General features: G+C 39.1%; 1 protein-coding gene across 6 annotated transcripts in view; it reads left to right on the plus strand.

The window, feature by feature from the left end:
* The window catches only part of SEMA5A (semaphorin 5A), a 337,359-nt gene that overhangs the window by 71,972 nt on the left and 249,894 nt on the right, over window positions 1-15,493 (plus strand). For all 6 annotated transcript variants that reach the window (XM_035552812.2, XM_035552815.2, XM_035552811.2 and 3 more), the window contains one exon: window positions 9,000-9,095. The gene's annotated coding sequence lies outside the window, so the exon portion shown is untranslated. The remainder of the gene's footprint in view (window positions 1-8,999; window positions 9,096-15,493) is intronic.

Consider the following 15,493-nt stretch of genomic DNA (forward strand, 5'->3'; position numbering starts at 1 on the left):
TTCTCCTGCCTTTGAAGGAAAATAAGAATTTTGGAATGTGCCAACTTTTCCAGCAGTCTAATTTGTATTTCTGAAGGGAGCACCAGTCCTAACGTTAGAGTTTCTATATCAAATCTGGGTGCTTCTTACTACTTTCTTCTCTTTTTTTGTGCTATTTATTTCCTGCATTTGTTCTAGGAAAATTTGAGGGACTTGCTCCAATGCAGATGTTCTGAATCAAACATCTTTTTCTTCTTATATAATTACAAGTGAGCACAAACAGCGGAATCTTATGAGTGCTTGCAGACAGGATGTATGTCCTCCCATCCCATCCTACTAAGCAAAAATCTTCAGTGTCACAATTCAAATTGCTGAATATTCCCAAGGGCATTTGTAATAGCAGTTTCCTGTTTGGGGCAATTTGCTGCAGTCGGTGGTCTATGTATTACTGATTCTTACTATTAAGTTGTGAATTAATATAAAATTGTGAATTAACATAAAATTGTAAATGTTATGTGTTGTAATTGTTTGGTGAATTGTCAAAAATAGTGAGAACCAATAGCAGATACTGAAGCCAACATTGCATTTAAGTAAACACCCCTAAGGATAATGTGCTTAATATTTTTGCATACGTTTCTGCATAAATTCTCATGACCTTTTGAGTATGAAAACCCTAAATCATCCCCAGCACCAGCTATCAAAATCTATTGCTCTTTTTTGTTGAATTTTTACACTCAACAAGTATTTGAAGAAGATTTGACATAGGGGAGCCCAACCAGATCTGGGTATTTATTCTTTTTCTGCTGCCTTAGGTGAACATGGAGAGCATCAATGTGGTGAATGCAGAATCTGGTATTTCATGCTGTAGTTTAGTGGTTTAGCCTTAAATATATATATATATATATATATATATATATATATATATAAAATATATATAAAAAAATAAATTATGCAATATGCCACGTGAAACTAAGCGTAAGTTCTGCAAGGAGTGGAGATACTGGGTAGAAGGCAAGGAGGGCAGTGAAAGAGAAGTTAGCTGGGGGCAAACTGCAGACTAATTCTGGGGTCTCCTGCCTGTTTTAAACTTGGCATACCACAGAGGATGGTAGAAGTTTTCTTTTAATGACACTTTATGAATAACAAGGTGTTGTAATAAAATTCTTGACAGTGATCCTACTCATACATTAAACTCTTCTCCTTCCTTAATTTTGTTAGTACTAAATACAGGCGCGCATGCACGCACACACACAATCTGTCGAGGAGGAGCTTGGAAATTGTGTCCTCACTGGGATGATGCCCAGGACTAAAGTGTTTTCCTCTTTATCTTTGCTTTGCCTGAGGCATTTGTAATTGTTTCAGCACTGCGAGCAGCCAGGGAGCTGGGAGTGTGCGTGCATGTTGGGTGGCAAAGGGAGGGATGGGCTGCTAGGAGAATGCCAAAGCACTGGATGCTTTCACTGCTGATGGGGAAAACATTTGGCCCTGGGGAAGAAAATTTCTGAGAAGTTTTGGAACACTTCCAGATCACAACCAGCGTATCCTTGCTATAGCCACCTAGAGGGGATTTGGGGGGGGAAAAAAAACCACAGTGTTTGACTTCATGCTGCAGACAGAGTAGTAGAGCTAGCAAGCTTGCTGGGGAGAGGAGGGGAGCATCTCTGTTTGAGATTTACAGTAGCAGATGGACTATGCTGTGTGTTCTGGCTCTGATGATAGATACGTTAAGTTTTGCCTTTGTCTCGAGCATGCTGAGATGGTAGAAGAGAAAGCATCCATTACTGAAGGAGAACAATCTAAGCCAAAAAAAAAAAAAAAGGAAGATTTTTGAAAGCACTGTAGATTAAAAAATGTGTTAATTCTGTCACTTATTTTTATATCATAGATGATTCCAGTACATTTGGGATGAGAACAGAAATTGTCTGAAGCTTGTTGATGTGATACACCAAAAAAACAAAATCACAGCAGTATTTAAGAACTCTCTCCCCACTTGGAAAAGTTCACTGTGAATCCATTTTTCTCCCTGATATTTCACTCTTAAAATTAATAGACTTAACCAGGATTTAGTATGGTCTCCTACCTTTAAAGTGTAGTGGGTATAATTTGTTTAAATCATTTTGGAGCTTTTAAAAGTGGATAAGCCAGCTTGTGGAATAAACTGACATGCATGAAAATTGGCACAGTTGTTAAACACTGCACATTTTAATGGTATTTTGTTGGGGTATTATTACTTCAGCTGCACAATTAAGGGAGCCTGCTGCATATTAGCAGGCGCTTTCCTCATAACCTCAAGCTATATGCACTATTTTTTTTCTTTAGACTATCATCTTGGTTTCTTACAGACCACATATCTTCCCCCCCTTTTTTTCTTAATCTGTAGCAGTGCATGCTGAAGGCAACGGTGAATGTGATACTTTCTGCATTGTTAGGCAATGGACATTATCAGCAGCTGCAATATTCAGGATTAGTGTTCTCATTATTATGTGGCATCTGCAGTACCTACATGAATCTGTTCAGTCCTGTTTCTCCAGAAGGCAGCTGGGCTCTGACCAAGAGAGCGCAACTATAAAGCTTTCCTGCAGTTGCCACTATACTCAGGAGTTAGCTTATAATTGGAGCTACAGTTTTTACAGTGCAGTTCACTACATATACATACATATATTTGCATTTTGTTTAAGGAAACTGGTGTATACTAGAAGTCATCTTTGTATTTTATGATGGTGAAACAGGGACAGAGCAAGGCTCTTGAACCTGCACCACAAATCAGTTGCTTAGCCAGGAATAAATTACAGGTCTCGTAACCCCAAGCTTCATCCTTGGTCTACTAGCAGGCAGATGTCTCTGAATTGAGTACGCTACAGGAAATATACCAGCTGGTATCCTGCAGTACAGAAAATGTCTTTCAGAATAGTAAATCAAAGCAGGTATACCTTTCCCTCAGGGCTGTGTACTTCCCGCCCCCCCTCCCCCCCCAAATGTGTCCGTGATCTAAGCTTCAGTTGAATTAAAAAAAAAAAAAAAAAAAAGAAACCAAAACAAGCAAGCAAACAAAAAAACATAATTTGACAAGATTCACTTTTTTTTCAACAGGCTGGATAAAATGTGATATATTTTTTAATATTTTCATATTTAAAGGTGCCTTTGCTCAAGGAGCTTATACTTACATAAAAGTAAGGATCTTACTTTATCCTTTAGTTTTACCTTTCTTAAATTACTTACCCTTTTTGGTGCCAGTGTGTACGTGTGGGCAAAGTAGCTGCATACTGATTAATGAAAGAAAGGGAGCAACATAAATTAACATAGATACCAAAGAACTTAAATCTCCTTGGACATCATGTAAGGTTTATATGCTAACATCAGTTTTGGGTGAGAGACTTCTGTTTGAGAATCAGTTAGATAGGATGAGACATTACCTGGTGGACTTCTGAAAGAGGAACACCATTATATTCTGTGGGCCATTTTTCTTATCAGTATGGGTGGAGTAAAGTCGAGAATATTTTCTTACAGGTTAGAAGCAGTGCAGTGATGCATTTTGAGGAAGAAAGAAGGTTTCTTGAGAGGGTTGTTGCAGAGTTTCCTTCCCACAATATTTAAAAATAAGTATATTTATCTGTTGTGTTTTGTCTTAAGGACACCAAAGTGTGCTAGAAACATTGATTTTTATCTAAGTCTTGTAAAACACCCCTACTTCTCCCCAAAATTTTATGCACATTATCCTGCAGGGTTTAACAATTCTATACATTGAGTTTCATTACAGAGTAGATTTCTCTGGCCCTGAAACTTCACATTTTGTGCTAAGTTTCTGGCTTGCGTGGAGTCTGTGCTAACTCCATTTGGCTGAAAAGGCGTTACTGTTGTCAGTATCCCAGAACTAGAAGTTATCTGGGATATCGTTTCAATGAGGTCACTCCAGGTTCAGGAATCCCTCCAAGGGTTTGGTGGCATCTAGATAGCAAATGCCACTGTCAAGAGAGCATTTGAAATGTCCTATAAACTTCAGTCAAAGGCTCGAAAAACACAATGAGAAATGGTGTCACTCTACAAGAGCAAATATTTTCAGAGCGTGTTTTACTGTCAAACTCAAGGAGATCAGCGTTGTGTCAAACCTGATTTATTCCAAATAAAAATACTCAGTTGTGTGATTTGCACAAAGTTGGATAAAGGCCATCTTTCCTTCCAACCCCTCCCCCCCCTTTTGAAGTCTTCATGAAAAATATGACTTCAGTGGGAGTAAGACCACAATAATTTCTTCTTTATTACTGTTTTTCTCCATCTCTGCTGTTTTAAAGTGGGTAATTCTGTTCATTCTGTCAACATTCTTAATAACGTACTATACTCTAAAAATTACTATTTTGGGAATCATGGTGGTTTTTGGCAAGAACTAAGTGCTGCTTTTGGACTATAAATCTGATCGTTTGTTAAAAGTTTAAATATACACTAACATGTCTTGTCATTTTGACCTAGATGGGGTTAAAGAGAGTAAGTAGGGCAAGTTCAGCAGCTTTTAATGGACTGTTATTAGACAGACCCCTGCAAAGTCAAATACAAGTTATGTCGTTCTGCTTCATAATTTTCAACCAGCAAACTCTGGCTGATGGGTGACTTTGTGCACTCTGATCTATGCTTTCCCTGTCAACGATACGTTTCCCATTTTGGCACTCATCTCTCTTCATTCACTCTTATTTTGGCCTGGTAGAGAATAAAGTGTTACTGTAACTAGAGTTAAAAACTTGGGTAATTCATGGATCTAATTTTCTTTATCAAGTTTTTTCATTTTGGAAAAACTGGAAGAAAAGGTACAGTGACCAGTAGTGTACATATCGACATGCAGAATATGACCAGGGTTCTTACTCCAAAGCTTTTGCATGAGTTACAGCACCTGCAATGAGTCTGCTCTGTGGGATTCCTTTTTTTATTTTTTTTTAATCTCCTTTTCTCCAGAGATGATCTTCATATGGGCTACAAGTCTCTCATGTTCTGATTATGCTGGATTTACTATGCGTGTGAGTTAAGCCTGACAGATTCTGGATGAGTCAGATCTATTGCTAATGTGATTTGTGCGTGGGAGTGTGTGCGGGCATTCAAGTTCCTTAATGACTTGGAGCCTTTGTTCCATCAAGGCAAGAGTACAGTAAAGCTTGAGTAAGTACTGTTAGTGCTCCTTCTTTGTCTGGATGTGATTTCTGAGTTGAATCAGAAGACACATCTGCGAAGACCTAGATATTTCACAGCTTTGCAGGTGAATGAAAGGGGAGTGGCTGTAGCACTCCATCCATTCATTCTGCTCTGGAATGTGTGTCCACAGGTGTCTGTCTGTATGGGATGTGTTTGGGTGGGCCGCGTCTGTGAAGTTTCAAATACTTCCATCTGGGACAAGCAGGAAACTGCTGATTTTCTTTCATTCCTTCATTCGTTCATTCTTTTTTTTTCCTCCTAAGAATTCCCAACTTTTGTTTTGTTTTTACTTTGCTCAAAAGAATACTGTGGTTTGAAAGACTTATACATGAAATGCAGCATCAGAAGAGTATTTCTATTGATTTCATGCTCCTTATGACTACACCTTAGCTTAATAATTGCAATCTTTCCATGTCAATTCTTTAATCCAGCAAATAAGATGGATTTAATGAGACCACTTTCCTTATCTGAGGACCTCTTCAGCTTGGAGGGAGAGATAAGTGGTAATATTGTCTAGCTTACATTAGAAGGAGAAATGTTAGTTTTTGTAGAAGGAGCATAGGGTTGTATATAGCAGCTGTCTTAACCATTCATCCTTGATGCATCCCCTGAAAGTGGGATGTATTTGCATTATGCAGGTGTGTTTTGGAGGAGGGAAAGAGGGGGGAGGATATCCGTATAGTCTCTCCCATCCCCAGTTTGGTATGAAGAGTTTTGACATGATTTCTCTCCTGCTACCATTTAGCAACAAAAGCACAATATGTTTATGTATTACTTAAAACACTATTAGACAAATTGAAGTTTACTTCTACTGTACATGATGGTGGGAGCACTGACATGGGGTGGAAATGTACCCTTGTCCCTAGAAGTGCAGCTGACATGGCCCCACCATCACCAGCAAAACTCACGTATGCCACCTGCTCTAATTTGGGTTATGATGTCTGCGTAGCAGGTGCCGAGGATGGCTGGTGAAACGGTGCAGAGCAGAAGTGTTTCTATGCCTATTAGTGTCATTTCTGCCTTTCCAGGTGAACCACAGCTGCCATTGCATCTTATGTAAAATCCTGGGCACCTAGGCGAGTTCAGCCTGTAGTCAAATAACTTTCCAAATACCCTAGACAGCCGTGAGAGTGGTGCCCTCATCTGTGTTACCATGGAGGCTGTTAACTACGTATGCACCCTCCTCTGTGTCCCCACTGGATTTTATCATGCTGGCTGGGCACACCAGTTACTCCAGTCCCATAGTCTAACATATAGGAGTGCTGCTTCCAACTACTATTTATCAGTAAATTTAGTGAAGATTTCTCGAGAACTTCCACTAGTATTTACCTATGGTTTTGTTTATCCACTTACAAAAAGTGTGCTTTTGTTGTTATTTTTTAAATTAGCATGCTGCTGGGCAAATCAAATGTACCATGGCTAAGTCCTCCCTGATGTGTGCAAGTGTTTGTTATCAGATAGGGAAGAAGAGCAGTTTGGAAAGTTAGCTTGTCTCTTGTCTTGCCTGGCCATTTTCATGGAAGTTTTTGTCTGGTCGAAACAGATCATCATTTTCAAAATTCATTTGAAAGGAAAGGGTGGGAGACAGGCAGAAAGCACTGTCAACTTAGTTTGTCATCTTTAGCAAATGGTGCTAAAACAAAGGAAAAGTAAAGTTAAACCTGCTTATATACCTCCAAATTAAAAAAAAAAAAAAAAATTTCTTTTTTTTTCCTTCCAGTCAGTCTTCTGGTTTTGGCTTCATTTACTATTCCTATCAGATTGGTTTGGTATAGGCTAACTCAGAATAACAGCAGCAATTAGCTTGGTACTCATTCTTCCCACAACACATACGATACCTTGTCAAATGAGGGTGCCACCAGCCACAGGAACATCAGGGTTACCATATCAAGAGGTATACAGGAAACAAGACACGAAGTTGTAGAAATCCAGACTTCACTGGTTTGTTTCTCTGTGTGCATATTTTCCCTAATTCATTAAGGTGAATTCAAACTATGTTTTCTGTTTTGTCTACGTACTCCTTAAGAATAAAAATAAATTTGCTAAAGCTTTTGTTTTTCTAAAATAAAATCTGAGGATTTTATGTAGAAATATAAATCTTGAAATGAGTGGTAAGGGGACAGTGGGTGGGCTAAAGCATATATAGAAGGCACTAGTACTGTCAGGTTTGTTTAGAAAAATGGAGGTATATAGCTTTCTTTGTAATGTTTCAAAGCATAACAATTCAGCTTCTCATTCTGGTGTAGTGAGTGAATACATAAATCACTACCACACTGCATCTTAGAGATGTGATGCTTGTAGTTGTCTGTACAGCTTACTGTATGGTAACTCCTGTAATTAATTAATTGTCAGGGTGAATGTCTCGGAATACTTTGTCATCAATGTGTATGGATGGCAGGTAGTTGGACTGAGGTGTTCAAGTATTCTGTGGTACATAATAATATAAAAAGTAAAACTTGGGCCCCTTCCAAGATTTAAATTTGTCCTTGACTTTTGAAAAGTGGTAGGCAAATAAAACAGTGATGCAATGCAAGTTTCACCTACCACCTTGGACTGTGAAATTGGAAATGAATTTCCATACTGAGTTTCACTTGATCCCTATGTTATGGAGACACCAGAAATATTTGCTGTTGGCAGCTTCTACAGCAAAGTTTGAGGTCACTGAATTTCATGGAGGGGTGTGTGCGTGCGCATACAATATACACTCTTTATTTAAAAGAAAATAAATAATAAAACCCTTAAGTTCTTGGGAGCAGGGGATTGGTGAGAAAGTTAGCATGGTAACCATGAACCTGGATCCTCCTTGTTTAACCTGGAGAGTTCTTCCTGCACGTGTGATGTTTCCCTGTTATACAATGTTTTTAGGCAGTACTGTGTGTGCATTCAGCAGACTTCTTGAGACTTTCATAGGTCAGAAAAGCACAGGGAAAAAAAATTGCAAGCACTTTCAATCATCAAGTACAGTCACTTTATATAAGTGAGTAAACATAGTGGAACAATGACTCTTTTTGCCTCATTCCTCTGATTAGGTTCAAGGGTGAACTGTTGATTGCTAGTGTATTTGTTCTGTGCTGTAGGCATTCTCAATCAAGAAACAAATGCTTAAATTAGATGGTCTGTTACTGTTTCTTACTTCTGAAGTACCTTTTTGTTGAGGTGTTGAGAGCAGGAAACTGATGTGTGATTCCTGTCTTGCTGATTCAAGATAGCCGTTGGTTGATCAGTAGTACCATTTTTTTTGTTTGTTTCTTCCAGTTAAGAAAAGAGGTCATTTTCTGAATGTTTATATTGTCTTTGTGTTTTTGTGTTTCTCACAATGGATTAACATCTTAGGGAGATGCACTGTTAAGATCGCTTCTTTAAAGTACCTAAAGTTCTGAGACATTAAACAGCGACTGCATTTTTCTCTTGAACTTTCTGGTTTATGGAAAGATGAAAGATCACCAAAGTTTTGCGCAGCTGGATGTTGTCATGAATTTCACTTAGGCCAAGATCCCAGCCCACGTTTGAGGCATATTTAATTTTAGTGGTGGTTAGGGCACCAAGGAAGATTTTTACAGTGAGGATTTTTCTCAGATTCACGTCGCATGGATTTTGTTAATTCTTTGATAAGTGTTCCTCTTCTCTCATTCTTAGCACCACTGAAGCTGCCGGTTATTTTAAAGAATTATTTTTTTTCTTGCTTCTTTCTGTTTGATTCTTGTTTACCATTGTGCAGTTCAGTGCCTTACATTTCTTATTTATTGTCTTGAAAGACAAGTGTTTTATTACTGCTATAAATGTCTGAGAATTGCCCATGAGCTTACCCTTCAATACTTATTTCTTTTTGTTTCATTATCTCCTAGGAGACTACAAGGTAGACCCAGGACCCCTCTCTGCTAGGCTCTTAACAAACACAGGACAGAGCTGGTGGATGATTACAGAGGGATGGTGACTAAAAGGTAGGTGAGACACTGCATTTTGTTCAGTGGGTGGGTGGTGTCATGGGGAGATTGTAAGATACTACCTGGAAAAAGACTGAGACACAACTTTGTAGACCATTATAAGTATTCTGCCTTTCTCTCCTCCCTAAGCCAAGGAAATGGGAAGAAAGCAAGCAAAAGCAGAACCTGCAATTCTCATTCTTTTTCACCTCTCTTAAAATAGGCTTAACTTTGAAAAGGGAAAATGTGAAAACAAGGATGTTTGTCTAAAGAAAAAACTGAAAGGGCAACTCTAAGAGTAAAATATTCGTAGGTGGCAGAGACTATTTCAGGATGCTCTTTTGAAGGCTGCACACAAATGCTGACCATTTGTCTAAAAAAGATTTAGGAGACGGGAACCTGTATAGCTAAATGACAAGGCAGAGGAGACTATTAAAAGCAAGAAGTTTTTTTCAAAAAGCTGAGTCTGTGTTCAAAGGAGGAAAATAGACACACACCCCGCCCCTAAAAAAAACCAACAACCAAAAACAACAAAACACAAAAAACAACCAACTAACCAAACAAAAAAAACCCTATCATGCAAAAAATGGAATTAATATATTTTTTTCAAATATACCAGTACCAGGAAGCCTGTTGAAGACCTTGTGCAGCTTGCATATAGAGACATTATGAAATGAATGATCCAATATAAAGTCATGGTAGAAAGCTAAATAATTCTTGTGTGTATGCATTCACCACTGAAAAGTATGGTGTGGTTCCTGTTTTGGAGCACTTCTTATGGAACTCTTATGAGATTGCCTTCATCAACTGAAAATGTCTGTTAGGAGAGACTTGAACAAATTGCATGTTCCCAATTTGATAGGACGAGATGTAGCTTGCCCAAGTTTTTAAGCAATTGAAGGGTGAAATAGACCAGCTACAGAGTGTGACGTGCAGCCTCTTGCTTTATGTGGGAGTGTTGACCTGCCCGAGGGTAGGGGGCTCTGCAGAGGGATCTGGATAGGCTGGACTGATGGGATGAGGCCAACTGTATGAAGCGCCGGGTCCTGGTCTTGGGGCACAGCAACCCTATACAACGCTACAGGTTGGGGGAAGAGTGGCTGCAAAGCTGCCTGGCAAAAAGGGACCTGGGGGGTATTGGTCGATAACAGTCTGATTGTGAGCCAGGAGTGTGCTCAGGTGGCCAAGGAGGCCAACAGCATCCTTGCTTGTATCAGAAATAGTGTGGCCAGCAGGAGTATAGGGAAGTGATTTTTCCCCTGTACTTGGCTTGTCTGCACCGCGAATACTGTGTTCAGTTTTTGGCCCCTCACTACAAGAAGGACATGAAGGTGCTGGAGCACGCCCAGAGAAGAGCAATGAATCTGATGAAGGGTCTAGAGAATGAGTCTTATGCAGAGCAGCTGAGGGAGCTGGGGTTATTCAGCCTGTAGAAGAAGAGGCTGAGGGGAGACCTTATCGCTCTCTACAGCTATGTTAAAGGAGGTTGTAGCAGGGTCAGGATCAGTCTCTTCTCCCAGGCACCAAGTGATAGGACAAGAGGAAATGGCCTCGAGTTGTGCTGGGGAGGTTTAGGTTGGATATTAGGAAAAAATCTTTACTGAAAGGGTTGTTTTTACTGAAAGCATTGGAGTAGGCTGCCCAGAGAAATGGTTAAGTTGCCATCCCTGGAAGTATTCAAAAGACATGTAGATGCGGTGCTTAAGGACATGGTTTAGTGGTAGACTTGGCAGTGCTAGGTTAATGGTTGGACTTGATCTTAGAGGTCTTTTCCAACCTAAATGATTCTATAAAGTGTCACAGCAGCAGCAGCAGACTTGAAGATGCCTAATTTGATGCCACATTTTAAAAAGCATTCGAATGTAATCTGGGAACCTAGAAACCAGTAAGTCTCTTGTATAATTTGAGTAGATTAATTGAAAAAAAATAGATTAGTGGGTGTGTTAGGAATGGCACTAGATAAATATGATGGAGATACAGGGAAAGCATTGATTTCTTTAAACAAAATCATGATGAAGAGATTTAGAGGCAGGCTAATGTTAGCCTTCAACTACTTGAAAGGGTGCTTATAAAGATGATGGAGCATCTGCAGTGTTCTTAGTAGTAGCAAACCATGTAACGGGAGGTGAGGGTCAACGTACTTAGGTTACAGATTGAAATGTTCTGATTGGACATTTCAGGAAAATCCTTTTCAATAGAAAGGTAGTACAGCTGTACAGGAGAGGGGGATGGATCTCTCCTCATGGAGGTTCTCAAGTCTCAGCTGAACAAAGATATAGCGTACGTGCTCTATTTGTGGCTTTCAGTAGTAGGTTGGACTGGATGGCTCCCAGAGATCCCTCCCAAACAGCAATTTTGTGATTTGAAGTCAAGTCTTGCTAAACTGCTGCAGTCCTTTGGATGATTTAACAGGAATGCAGATGAAAGAGACTTTATGATGTATTGCTTTACTTATATTTGAGAAGGCATTCAAAGTCCTTGCAAGAAGTTTTTGAAGGATCTAGATAAGCACAGGTTTGGTGGGAGGAGTGCCAACTGTGTAAATAATTGGTTAAAAGACTGGAAGCAAAACACCAGGAGAAAATGTGATCAGTTCTCATAAAAGCTGGAAATCACCAGTGGATTTCCACAGAGATCTGTGTATAGGGGGATCATTAAATTCCTAAGTGGCTCGGAACAGAAGCTGAGGGGTGATGACAAAGTTTTTTTTCAGATATTGCTTTATTCAAGGCAAAAGAAAGTAAAAAGGGGGGGCAGAATGAAACGCTGCAGAAGAAACTTATAAGACTAAGTGACCATTAAAATGGTAGACAAAATTCAAGGTTGGTAACTTTTTTGGGGTGGCCTTTGCATATCAAGAATGAGATCTTGCTATTAGAAGCAGTAATTTAATGGAAAAATCGTCTGTCAAAAAGAGAATTTATGTCAGAAGTAGCTCTGAAAGGACAGAGATCAAAATACCATTAGGCCATTCTTAATCTGTAGGGTATTTGTGTCTGAAATATGGTGACAGTTCTGATCTTCTATCTCAGAAAAAGTGGAGTGAAACTGGAAAGAGAAAAGCTCATCAAGAATAAGTCAGGGCAGCAAAATGAAGAAGGCATCGGACAGCTTCTGTGCAAGAACAACTGAGAGTGTAGATGAGAGCCTTGCAGTTGTAAAAGGGATGCTGGCCAGATGGTAATGGCACAGGTCTATAAAATCAAAAGAGATATGTGGATGGGAAATAAATATTCACTGCCACCTTATTTTTGTATTGGAGGAGATATAAGGTGAAACAAGCAGGGAGTACTTTCAAAACAAGGAAAAGATTTTCTTTGCACAGTGTGCAAGTCAGGTCTGGAATTCCTTGGCACAGGATGCTGTGCCTACTGCATGGTTATAAAGAGCTGCTGAACAAAGCTAGAAAAGGGAGAGGGGAAGCATACACAGGTGTTTCCTCTAGGTAAGGCACTTGCTCGTCTGCAAATTGTAGAAAGGTGTGCATTATGTGTTTTGGGGGGTGGAGAGGAGGAGAATATTTCCACGTAATTGCTCTGTTTTTCACTGTTGTCTGGTCATCTGTATTTGGCTATTCCTGGGGACAGGGTAGCAGGCCTGTGTGATCATTCCACGTAGGCTAAACATGCAGCCCGGCCTGCTGTGGCAGTTCTGATGAACTATTTTATAAATAGTAAGGTTGCAGGGTGCCGTCCCAGAAAGGAACTCTGTTGTTAGAATGAATTTTAAAAATATTAAGCTGTTATGTAATTTGAGGTCTTACGCTGAACTCAGAGACTTTTCCCTTGCTGTAAGATGAATGCTTATTTTGGCACTTGATGAATTACAATTCAATTAGTCTTAATATGTTCAAGCTGTTTCACTGAGAGTTCAGTTCCTAGTCCAAAAATCTTTATTTTTTTTTCCTGACTGCATTCCCTGTAGAGTCTGTACTGCATGTCAATGAGGGAGGAATTAGCAAAAACAACAACAACAACAAAAAAAAACACCACCACCTTTTCTCACTACTATCTCCTAGTGGCACTCATTTCTGGGTAGAGATGGTGGACTTTACGGGGCGAGATAAGCAAGGTGAAGTGGGTAAGCCTAGAGAGAGTATAAAGAGAATGAGAAGAGTGCTAAACTCAAAGATACTTTTGTGTTTGCATATTAATAGGAGAGGCAAAATATTGGAGTTATATTTTGATGATCAGCAGGGCAAGGATAAAAATGATAGAGTTGAATAATAATAACAGTTGAAGTGTCCCAAACTGATAGAGGTGCTGAAGAGAGAGGGTCGTGGGAGAAGATTAGCGGAAAATAGCTAGATTGAATTGAAGGAGTTAAATGGGAAGAGGTAAGCAAATATGAGAAACTACTGAAACTTCTCAGGATGAGAACCAGGCTCTGCAAATTAAAGAGATGTCTTTGCTTTTCAGTCAGTGGTTTACGGACTTGAGATAGATGGATCCATACCAGTAATAAAGAGTGTTTAAATTTGCTGGACTGGTATCTATATTTCTTCTGGAAAGTTTTCTGAGGGTACTGGAAATAAAAATGGAAAAAAAAAAAACAAAAAACAAAAACAAACACACGAAAGGGGAGAACAATATTTTTTCATTGGTTTAGGGAGAGTAGTGGCTTTTGGTAAAGAATAATTTGGCTAAAATAGTAGCAGAAACAAGAATAAAGCAGATGAAATAGAGACTCAGAAGAATTCTAGGAAACATAGCCAGAATTTCTAAGGACAAAGAACACGTGAATGTTTTAAATAGTGACATACTGAGTACTGAGGAAAGAGTATTTTTTGTGCCAGAGTAGGGGGTACAAGGGTGAGGTTTGGGATAAATGGAGGGGAATTGCAGAATAAGAGCAGTTACAAGAGAAAAAAGGAAGAGAAATATAATGTAGGCTATTACCAGTTAAAAGTACTGCTTAGGTCAGACATTTCTCAAACTATTTAATTCTTTGAGCTCATCCAGGGGAAGGAGTGTCCTTCCTCACACTTCTCTCTTTCCTGGTATTTTCCTTGTAGCACTGTGTGTGTGGTGGCAGGAGGTTCCCTTTTGTGACCAGGCTCAGAGAATTGCATCAAATGAAGCACAAAAATGAAAGGCTCATTTGTGGTAGTAGTAGTTGGTGTTGTTTTTATGTTACAAGTAACCTGCATTGCTTCAAAGCAGCAACAGCAATTTCTGGGTGGAATGAAGGAGCTTCGATCTCTTTCAGAAGCCCTGTGCCTGGTATGTAACGTATCGCAGGCCACTGAGCTGCAAACAGCTTTTTACTGAAGTGATGAATTGCACTGTACTTGACTGCATAGAAGGTGAAGGAGGATCAGAGAGGGATGGATGAGGTCATTGTGTATAATGGAAAGACCCTTTGTTTCTTGCTACAGAAAATGAGCGTCTTCACATTAAAGCCTGTTGTTAAGTTTCCAGGATTAATGGTATCTAGAAGCTGAGTTTTAACACCTGGTGTGAAACTGAATGGTCTTTGATTTATAATTTTAATCTCCCCCCCATAAAAATTCTAATTAAGACTAAGGTTTAACTTTTCCACACTGGCATAACTGCACCTCCACCAGTCTGTCTGCAATTGAGTTGCTATTTTCAAGTATTCCAGGTATATCTCAATTGCCTGAAATCTCATGTGTTGCTTTTCCTTGTCTCAATTGTTGAAAATGTCAAAAGAATTTGCAGAAAAGGGCACAGTTTTGAGACCCTTTGAGTCATCTCTGTTGATACAGTTTTTTTTTTTTGTTTTGCTTTACTACACATGGTAGGTTTTTTTTGTGTGTGTGTGCGTGTAGGAGTGTATAATCTGTTTGCTCTGGAAGCCCTTCTGCACAACACCACTGAAAGTGGCTTGAATTATTATATTTCACTCAGCTTCAGGTTGCATTTTTATAAAATCTGGTGGAATCCACTGCTGGAAAACATGCAAGATTGACAGCCCTGGAAATTGAAAACCTTATTTATCTATGGACTAGATAATACAGCCTAGCTAGTACAAACTCTGTATCTTGGCAATATGGCTTATGATTAACCTGCTGAGATGACCTCTGCTTGATTTATTTACAGAGCATTGAAGGTATGCAAAGATTTTTGCACAGTGAGAGCCATGTTTCAATTTGTTTTCATAACTTTTTATATGATAAATTTGTTAAATTGTAAATATAGGTTTGTATCTTTAAAAAGCAAAGATCTGTGAAATTTCAACTGGATTTCCCATGTAGAAAAGATGTGTTTATCTATAACTGCATTGATTAGTTGTAGAATTCTATATGGCTGTAGTGACTGAACAAATAAAAGATAAATGACATTTTTTATATTAAAAGAAGTTAACAATTTAAAAGCTAAAACGCATCAAGGTGGCTTCAGCAATATAGATACTTTGCTAGGTCATCCTGCAGCTATCTCGTCATGGGGAAGGGG

The sequence above is a fragment of the Cygnus atratus genome, chromosome 2 (assembly GCF_013377495.2).
Source record: "Cygnus atratus isolate AKBS03 ecotype Queensland, Australia chromosome 2, CAtr_DNAZoo_HiC_assembly, whole genome shotgun sequence".
Lineage (NCBI taxonomy): Eukaryota > Metazoa > Chordata > Aves > Anseriformes > Anatidae > Cygnus > Cygnus atratus.